The following is a 10,548-nucleotide window of genomic DNA, read 5'->3' on the forward strand; positions in this document are numbered from 1 at the left end:
GATCCTGAGAAATCAGAGTCCCCGGACAACCACCTCTGGCCGTAATAACACCTTGATACGCCTGTGCATTGAGTCAAACAAAAGCTTGGATGGCGTGTACAGGTACGGCTGCCCATGCAGCTTCAACACGATACCACAGTTCATCAAGAGTAGTGACTGGCGCATTGTGACGAGCCACTTGCGCGGCCACCATTGACCAGACGCTTTCAATTGATGAGAGATCTGGAGTATGTGCTGGCCAGGGCAGCAGTCGAACATTTTCTTTATCCAGAAAGGCCCTTACAGGACCTGCAACATGCGGTCGTGCATTTTCCAGCTGACACGTAGGATTTCACAAGGATCGAATGAAGGTTAGAGCCACGGGTCGTACCATATCTGAAATGTAACGCCCACTGTTCAAAGTGCCGCCAATGCGAACAAGAGGTGACCGAGATGTGTAACCAATGGTACCCCATACCATCAAGCCGGGTGATACGCCAGTATGGCGATGATGAATACACGCTTCCAATGTGCGTTCACCGCGATGTCACCTTACACGGATGCGACCATCATGATGCTATAAACAGAACCTGGATTCATCCGAAAAAATGACGTTTTGCCATACGTGCACCCAGGTTCGTCCTTGAGTACACCATCGCAGGAACTCGTGTCTGTGGTGCAGCGTAGAGGGTAACCGCAGCCATGGTCTCCAAGCTGATAGTCCATGCTGCTGCAAACGTCGTCGAACTGTTCGTGCAGTTGGTTGTTGTCTTGCAAACGTCCCCATGTGTTGACTCAGGGATCGAGACGTGGCTGCACGATCCGCTACAGCCATGCGGATAAGATGCCTGTCATCTCGACTGTCAGTGATACCAGGCCGTTGGGATCCAGCACGGCGTTCCGTATTACCCTCCTGAACCCACCGATTCCGTATTCTGCTAACAGTCATTGGATCTCGACCAACGCGAGCAGCAATGTCGCGATACGATAAACCGCAATCGTGATAGGTTACAATCGACCTTTATCAAAGTCGGAAGATGGTACGCATTTCTCCTCCTTACACGAGGCATCACAACGAAGTTTCACCAGGCAACGCCGGTCAACTGCTGTTTGTGTGTGAGAAATCGGTTGGAAACTTTCCTCATGTCAGCACGTTGTAGGTGTCGTCACCGGCGCCAACCTTGTGTGAATGCTCTGAAAAGCTAATCATTTGCATCTGACAGCATCTTCTTCCTGTCCGTTAAATTTCGTGACTGTAGCACGTCATCTTCGTGGTGTAACAATTTTAATGACCAGTAGTGTCGATTGACAATGTGCAAATTTAGTTTATTAACTTCAGAAAAATATTTCCAGTTTATTCACCTATTATTGTTATTGAAGTATCAGCGGATGTGCCCTAAGGAAGCACAATAAGGCCACCAATATTCACAACATATTCGCAAAAGATTGATCAGAAGACCAGCCAGTCTGTTCACTAACGATTATGTTGACCATAGGTAATCCAATAAACTGCTGTTCTTTAAAAAATCGAACTCCAACGTACAGAACAGCTTCAAACGTATGACTACTTCACAGTTGAGTTACTATGTTAAATGTATAAATGCAGACTGAAACGAGGAATGAGAATTTGAACTAAGGCTGGGATTCGAATCCCGGTCTTGTGCACAGTAGGCAGACTCGCTAACTATTACACCACGCCGGCACAGTGGCTTTGCACATCTGCACAGACAATCCTAGGATGTCTCGCTCCTCAATCGTAATTCCCATCCACGCCTCAGCCCACTTGGTATTGCCCAAGGCTGTTCAACTGTTTTGAAATAGCGCCTTGGCATCGAACGACACGTGGGATCCTGCCTGAAACCCGGGCATAGGTGCTTAAGTCAAGTGAAACTATATAAATCCAGAGTCCTTTTAAAACCTGTCATCTGTGATATATGTGTGCAGACTGAAGCGACGGATGATAGTTGTTCCAAGACCGGGACTCGGTTCTGGGTCTCCAGTTCACAAGACAGATGCGCTGACCACTATCCCATCCTGGCACAGTGGCTGTGCACATATGCACGGACTACCCTAGCATACCTCCCTCCTTAGTACAAATTCTCATTCATGGTATTCCCTCAAAACCCGAACAGGTTTTGCAAAGCAATATGTGCCAAGCAAGCAGGAGATCCAGTTTCCGACGCCGCCTTGGTATAGAAAGTTTACGATCGGTTTGGAATTATGTTCGAAGTTTGCTGGAAGTCGCCGAGTGCTCTAACTAAGAAACACTAGATGAATATAGCCTCATTAATTTGCTATCAATTTTAATCAAACTCTAGTTTTCCATGCATCTCACTGTTTATGACATAATACCTGCTTAACTATGTGTCATACGATGATATAATTTTGCAACCACATCCACAGGTTTACGTGGATATCTTCTGAAAATTGCGCTGTGAATACAGGTATTAGTAAAGAAGTAATAATTAAAAACGTCAAGCCTGATGATGAAGTCTGACTGCATGAACAGCGAAAACGTTTTAACCAATGAATGTTTATTCCCTCAACATTGTTCTGTGGGAGGTGTCAGCAAGAAGAAGTTTCGTAAAGGTTGGAAATGCATACTTTGTCTGAGGTGGTCAAGTGCTCTCATTCTCATACACTGGGTGAGTGAATTCCGCGAATTTGCACGGCGTCAGTTCCGCTGCGTCGGAACACACACACACACACACACACACACACACACACACAATGTAACTGTAATTTTTGTCTCTTAACGTTTAACCTAAGATTATATCGCTTAATGAGTAGATTAAGACAGCTTTTTAAAGTTTTAAATTCGTTCACTAATTACGCGAAACATTGAAAATCGGCTATCCCTGCGCTGTAACTGGTGCCGGGTTTCGAGTTCCAGATTTCAGGTTCCGGAATAGCGCTCTAGTAATAGAGATATATTTCCATCGGACGATCATGAGGAAATGCAAGAAGATTTAAACAAAATCTCTATTTGTTGTAATGAGTTGGTAGGATTGACAGATGAAATGGTGAAGATAGTGGATGACAAAACAGGTAAAATATAGTACCCAATAAATATTCTTCGATGGTGCCAGATATTAAATTGAATTTGTGAAGGAAAAGTATATAACCGCAGCAGAAGAAGAAGGCGGAGCTGAGCTGGACGTTAAAAACTGAAATTAACAGAAAGTACGAAATGATATATCAAGAAGTGGTCACAGACAAAATGAAAAATTGTAGATGTATGAATGATTACGCCGGAGATAGTACCGGGCTTTTCGCCTGATTTAAGCAATGCCTCCACTTTTACCCTACTCCAGATCTTTGGGATCATCATTCTGGCACCACAAGTGTTCTTATATTTTCAGGATCCAGCTGATAGTAACAGGGTTCGGTATTTGCTCTGATCTCATGTCATCGAAGCCAGCGCTTGATAATGGAGGCGTGACTGAAAAAAGATCAAGATACGCTCATAGGATTTGTTGACCTGAAACGAGCGTTCGACAGTGTCAAACGGTGCAAGCTAATCGAAGTTCTAGGAAAGGTAGGAGTACACTTCACGGAAAGACGGATAAAATATGTACAAGAACCAAGAAGAAAAAATAAGACTGGAACGTGAGGAACGAAGTGTTCGGAATGAAAAAGTGCGTGACAAAGTGGTGCAGTCTTTGGCCCCCACCGTTCAATGTGTAGATCGAAGAAGCAATGACGGAAATAAAAGAATGGTCGGAGTGTGAGATTAAAATTCTTGCTGAAAGGATATCAGTGAGGGGATTCGCTGATGACGCTGCTGTAATTAGTGAAAATGAAAAAGAGTGTACAGGATCTGTCGACTGGCATGGTCTAATGAGCAGCCGGCCGGAGTGGCCAAGCTGTTCTAGGCAGCACAGTCTGGAACGGCGCAACCGCTACGGTCGCAGGTTCGAATCCTGCCTCGGGCATGGATGTGTGTGATGTCCTTAGGTTAGTTAGGTTTAAGTAGTTCTAAGTTCTAGGGGACTGATGACCTCAGCAGTTAAGTCCCATAATGCTCAGAGCCATTTGAACCATTTTCTTCTAATGAGCAGAAATTTCCGTATTGACGTTGCTCATTTGAAGGAAGCGAAGCCGAATAAATTTTAAGGCTTCTCAATTAATTTCCGTAAGTACTGACCGACAGGCTGAGAGAAGTTCAATATCAGCATCACATGATGGATGATCTACCAGTTCGCCAAGCACCATATCGCTTATCCCCTCCCAAAATGAAAGAGTTACGCCAGATTTCTGATAAGTCACTTGCTGAATGTGTTGTTAGGACATCCATCTCGCCTTACGTTTCACGCATATTTCTGGTATACACGGGAAATGGCGTGGCTACAGGCCATTCACAGATAATCGTGCGCCCAATCAAAACATGATCTTACAGTTTGTTTCCTTATCGGAATTATACAGTTGTTTCACTTGTAGTTCGTAACGTTTCGGGACTTCAGCCGAAAGACGTCACCTAGCCACGATATTCTGGCCAACAACTTTTGCGCTATCCTCTGGTGGGTGTTTTAGACTGAAGACTGCTGGTCCACGTCGACAGTTTTATACCAAAAATTGGAGCGAAGGTGCACGCGCTTAGGCAGCCAGTACATAACCACCTTCTATTGAGTTCAGTGCTCTCTTGCAATACTGTTTCGTCCATGGCACGCCATCTGCCGGAACAATGGCTCATGGAGCTAAGGTTCAGATGTCATATTAATAAAATTAAGTGCCGCTAGTGCTGTCATTAGACTTCAAATGATTCCTTTCTTAGGATATTAAAGACATGACCAGGTCCACGCCTTATCTGGATGAAATACGCCATCACGGTTAATAAAATCTTCTGCCAAAAGTACTGCCAAAGATATCTCGTCGGGGCAAGATTTCCGTGGCAGAATAATCCATAGACTGTCCTGCGGAAGTACAATGGTCAGCTATGGATGACTTTTTGGACTGTGAAAGGCGAGTGTAGCAGTCTTGTTCAATGGACCTTTCACGTTCTGTGCATGTGGTCTGACCAATACATGCTTTGCCATACTGGCAGAGTATTCTGTCGACTCTAACCTTCCGTAATCCCTCTCACAGCATTCTGTACCCACTGAATTTTTTTTTTAATCCACCGACTTTACATATGGTTTTTCAACAGGTGCAACAGTTATTTCTGATTTATTGGACCCTTGAATCAGCTGGGCCTTACAGAGGAAGATTTCCAGTAGACTTATAGTCAATAGGTCTCCTTTGGTGCAGTTTAACTTGCTCTAAGCAGAGCTTCCATTTTGTCTATTCCAGATTCTGAGTGACTCCTTACAGACCAAACTGATGCTTCCAGTTCTATGGTTGCAGCAGTGCTCCTGCAGGAACATGAAAGCGAGTTGAAATATTTTCTCCTTGGAGAAATTTAAATGTTATCTCTAACGTAGGGCATTATTGTTGGAAACTAACAACCACGCCAGAAGCTAGTGCATGTGAAAGTTCGTGAAGCTGATAGGATAGCACTTTGGGATCTCTGCATTTCTGCCTTTCGCTTAACAGTAAAGAATACAAGGGGATAAGATAATGAAAATGCAGGTGCAATGAGTTGTATGTCCGAAGCCGATGATGCTGATTCGAAGATGTTCAGGTACGGACGTGGGGTGCGTGTTTCGAGGGCATTACTCGAAATACCTTCACTATTCGGTAAATTAAAGGAAAAACAAGATCAGGATCCAGATATTAATGGTATTAAACAAAAGCTTTTCCGTGGTGAATATCTGTAGGGTTTCCAACTTAATAAAGGAGTAAACTGTTACGGCACGCGTTGTGGTGAAAAAATTTGTTTTTCTAACGAACTCACCCCCAACGGTTTTTCAATGTTTTTAAAAAGTCCTTGCTCGCAAAACATCTGGGTATCTATAGTACCACATTTAAAATAAGGAGAACCTCACCTGGCGTACATTATTCAATTTTCTGCGACATACTTGAAGTCAAAGGGTTTCAAGTCTGTTGAATATTAACGTACAGTGTCATTACTGTCCAGTTTATTATCATCGTATGCGGCACTGAAGGGTTACGTGGTTTCTTTCTGAAAGCAACAGGGAAGTCAAACATATCCCCATCCCCTTTCCCTATCTCCGTGAGGTTCCGTTTTCTTGTGACTCATTCAGCACTAAAGACGTACAGTGAAATTCTTGTAAGGATAGCTATTATCGGCCACTACGTCTGTTCACGACCAAGAAAAATTCATTGTCCATGATATTTCGGTTCTGATAATGTATTACTAGTGAACCGTACTCCTCATGGAGTCCAGATTGTTCGCAAAGCTCAACCGGATCCATGCAATAACATTCCCGCTTGCCCAAAAGTGAATACACCTCTGGTATGTGAAATGGTCATGTCAACCTTGTGCTACAAGTACATTATCACAGTCGGAAGAACTCTGTGAAGAGAAGCAGACGTGCCACTTTCCTGCATTCAGCTTTGTTTAGATTATTTTGGTCAATTGTAAAGATTCGGCACCACCTCGCAATGTGTGTGTGTAAATTTTCTGCCAGCAACAGCTTTCTTTGTTTCACTGCCGCCGCAGAAAGTAACTGAGAGGAAACTTCGACCCACTTTAAACAGACGTATTGCCATTTTATGGCCCTGCAGCCATCCTAGAGCAGTATTATTGCTACTGCGTAGGAAAATTACGTTAAAACTGCGTGTTTATGTCTACTGCGTTCTTTCTCTGGTTTGCGGCCTGCATCACATGATTACTAACACGAAACCTCCGACAGTGCATCTGTAATTCCATTTAGTACAGTGCTCCGGTGGATGTAGAACTCTTTTTGTTTCGTAACAGCTGTCAGTCAGCGTACTTTCAGCACTAAAATTGGACCTCATGTACCTGGTATTAACAGATGGATGCATGATACCTAACATAATAAGAAGATACGTAGAGATTACTAAGACGCTCTAAAATTGCGTGCCAAGTAGGCGAAGTACGTTTAAAATACTATAACCAATTTAGAAGCGTGAAGAATTTTGACATAATAGCTTATTTTTGCTAATGAGACCCTAGAGGAGTTGTGCAGTGAGATGTATTTTACAAATTGGTGTGGCAATTGTTAACATTTTACGTCACGCTTGCCACAGATCACCACGTTGATTTGTTAAAGAGGAGCACAATGGTCTTGTATGAGACATTCAGACGTAATAACTGCTGCATTGGTTCACGGGTGTCGCATCGGTTAATGTTGTGGAGCTGCACAATATTTGTCAGAGAAGCGCAGGCGCCAAGGTGTGATGCTATAACGTCATCGTAGACGAATCATAGGGCACGGCAACATATTTTGCAGCTTCCACAACATTATCCGACGAGAAGCCCGTAAACCAATGAAGCAGACGCACAATTGTTGTTCAACTTTAGCATTATTATGGTAATTGTCTTACAGCGTATGCTGTTGAGTCTGAGGAAACGTACCCTCTCAACTCCTAAGTAGGTTTCTTTGACAGATTCGCATGTCAGACCAACACTTTATACGACGCTGCAGGCAGATTATGTGTAAAAGTGAGAGTAGTTTTCTCACTTGCTTCGGTAGGTACAGTCTCTCTCTGCTATTTGACGGAAGTGTCCAGCTGACGAAATTGTTCAGATGATCAACGACTCCCTTGTTCACCCACACGACCAGGAAAGTAAGTAGTATTCTTTTGGATTCCAGAGCACGACGGCATGCAGCGAAATAAAGAAGGTGGCGTAGCAGATATGGAAGTTTGTCAGCAACACACTGCAGAAAAAGGTGCTGTTCAGTTGGAAATAAATTGCGGGTTTGTGAACCCAACTCTCCAGCCTCGATGATCTCGTTGAGATCACGGAAACGGGATGAGGTGGTTTTGACACATCTCCTTAAACATCGTTGTCCTCTGACCTATGGTTCTTTCTACTCCAGCAAGAGGACCATCCAGTGTTTGGCACTCGTGGGATCTACATTTCAAAATACATCGTCCTGAGTTCTACACTGACTTTTTCTGGTTGGCCGCATCGGCCTCGATAATTTTGAGGATCTACATCATTTCCGCCATGTTATTTTACGTCAGTCCTTTATTAACCATTACAATTCAGTTACGTACGGACTTTTTATACTATTTACGACGATGGTCTGTACACATCCAATATGCACTTCAGAGTGAACTCAAGCTCGACCAGCTAGCTTCTTAATAAAATAACTAACAGCAAGGTCAAATCTGTATTCCTTAAAGGTTTTATGCGCAACCTGGCAAAAGGTGAAATACCCAGAAAACATGGTCGGATGTCAATGTAGCGTGTACACGTATACACCATCGGCGTGTGTGTGTAAAGGATTAGAGTTGTATTTCTTTGTGACAGGTAGAAAATTCACCAGATTGCACTAGCTTCGCTCGTGTCCATTGTTGTTACCAGGCCTGACAGGGCATGTAACTGACCAGAACAACGTCAGTTATTGAAGGACACAGAGATGATGCGTACTCGTGTGGGACAACGCTCAGCACCTCACAGAGTGTGAAAAGTGGCCCATTATGGGTCTCCATACAGCAGAATGGTCGAATCGGGCATTATACATATTCGTGGAGCATTCAGATGTGAGAGTGACCCACGTTGAGTTGCGTGGGAACGTAAGGGCAGGCGTACTCGCTGTGAAGGTGTGGTCGACCACGCATGACCACCAAAAGGGAGGGTCCCCACATTGTGCACCAAGCATATCGTAATCCGTTATCTACGTCTGCCATCCGAGAACAAGCAAAGGACTCCTTGAAACATTCTGTATCGTCACTACCTTTGTTCGGAAAATAGTAGCAGCTCGGTTAGGGAATTACTATCCCATGCGTATTTTGCTGTAATACCACAATATAAGGACAGAGTCTGGTACTGTGATCTGGATGCATTGATTGCTAATGAATGGCATCGCTTTTTATTCAGAGAGGGTTCGTAGTTCTACACTACCTTCAGTGGCCCTCTTGCTCGAGTACGGGAGGGGGGCACAGCGGCGTTATTCCTGACGTTATCGTGACTTCAGGTCACTGTTGGTAGTGACTGAGGAATCTCTGTCGGGTCAGGGGTTCGTCATTGAAATCATGCGAATTCATGTGTTACCTCACATTCGACAGTTTCACCGTCCATTCATAAGCAATAAAGTGCTCGTCCACGCATTGCATGTGTCTCTATGAACTGTGTGAATGGTGCTGAGGCAGTCCCATGACCAGTAAGGTCCCCACTGTCCCCGAAAGGACATGCGTGGTAGCAGCTTGGACGTAATATACGTCACAGGGCCAGTATCTAGGATATCAAGTACCAGTTAGAACATTTGTTGGCTAGTTTGTCTCAGGAGATGATATAAGTTCTTTATGATACCCTAACTAACTGAATCAGTGGGTACATCCGGGACGGATGGGATGAAACGTCATATTCATATGTGGGCTCATACTGCCAACCTGTTCGTAAATTAAGCTTGCTGTTGAAATCAACGAAATAACGTCACATACACTTCCAACAATCCGTTAAGTTTCATTTTGTTCATCTCCCTCCCCCTCCTACCCCATTTCTGCCAGGCAGTTTATACAAAGGCGAGAGGGCAACAACGACTAGACAAGTCTGGTATGCATCTTTAAAATTGTAGGAAGTATCTATACTCCAAAATACTCTCGTAGGCTGGATGTGCTTCATTGCACACTGAATGTTGAAGACAATTTGCTATTGTGTTTCTGTGCACCTGTGTTTGTTTCTATAAGAAGTCTTACGAGAATATTTTACTTTTTATTCTAGTAAGACTATTGGTCACCTTAATCACATTCGTGTTTTCGCAGTGTAGTCAGGTAGGGTCAAAGTGTGTGGACTCACGTAAAATTATCAAAGTTATCGACATACAGTAATATTTACGAGTCCTGAGCTTCCAAGATTATTAAATCAGTGGCGCCGAATAGGGAAAAATATTAAGATAACAGTTCACTTTTGAGGGATTACGTTTATCAGCACAGTGCGACCCACAAAGAAAGCACTGGCGGACTTACGCTGTAACTTTAATGAAAGCAGGTATTTGCGGCCCCGCACCTGAATCTGCGATACGCGGATAAGTGTCTCCGCCAGGCCGTAGCCCCGTGGGACTTAAAACAATATATCAGCCGCGCTCCAAAAACCGGTGCAGATTAAATTATGCAGATTGCGGATCCCGGTCGCTTGTTAATGGTGTATTCCGGAGGCGATTAAGAGCAGAGTTTTATAATTTACGGATGTATTCTGGCGCTGCCACTGCTGCGCCGTTATACGATATTCAAATGACTGCTGGCTGCTGAATTAAAGGAGAAACTGGTTTAGACCAGAGCTGGCCCTGAAGGGAGGAGAAGTGGGGGAAAGGATTAATAAAGCAGGGAGTAAAGGGTAGGGGGAGGGAAGGTGGGGGAGGAGAGGGGGAGATATAGTGCTAATGAGCCCGCTCGCAGGACGTGCACTCCTCATTTCCATCATAATGGACGGTTTCGAAGCTCCGCGGATCAAATAATGGCCATTAAAATGATAGATATTCCGAAAACTCGGCTCGCCGTGAGGGTTTGTTCGACTAGAATTCCTGATAATGTACT

The sequence above is a fragment of the Schistocerca americana genome, chromosome 1, assembly GCF_021461395.2.
Source record: "Schistocerca americana isolate TAMUIC-IGC-003095 chromosome 1, iqSchAmer2.1, whole genome shotgun sequence".
NCBI classification, from domain to species: domain Eukaryota; kingdom Metazoa; phylum Arthropoda; class Insecta; order Orthoptera; family Acrididae; genus Schistocerca; species Schistocerca americana.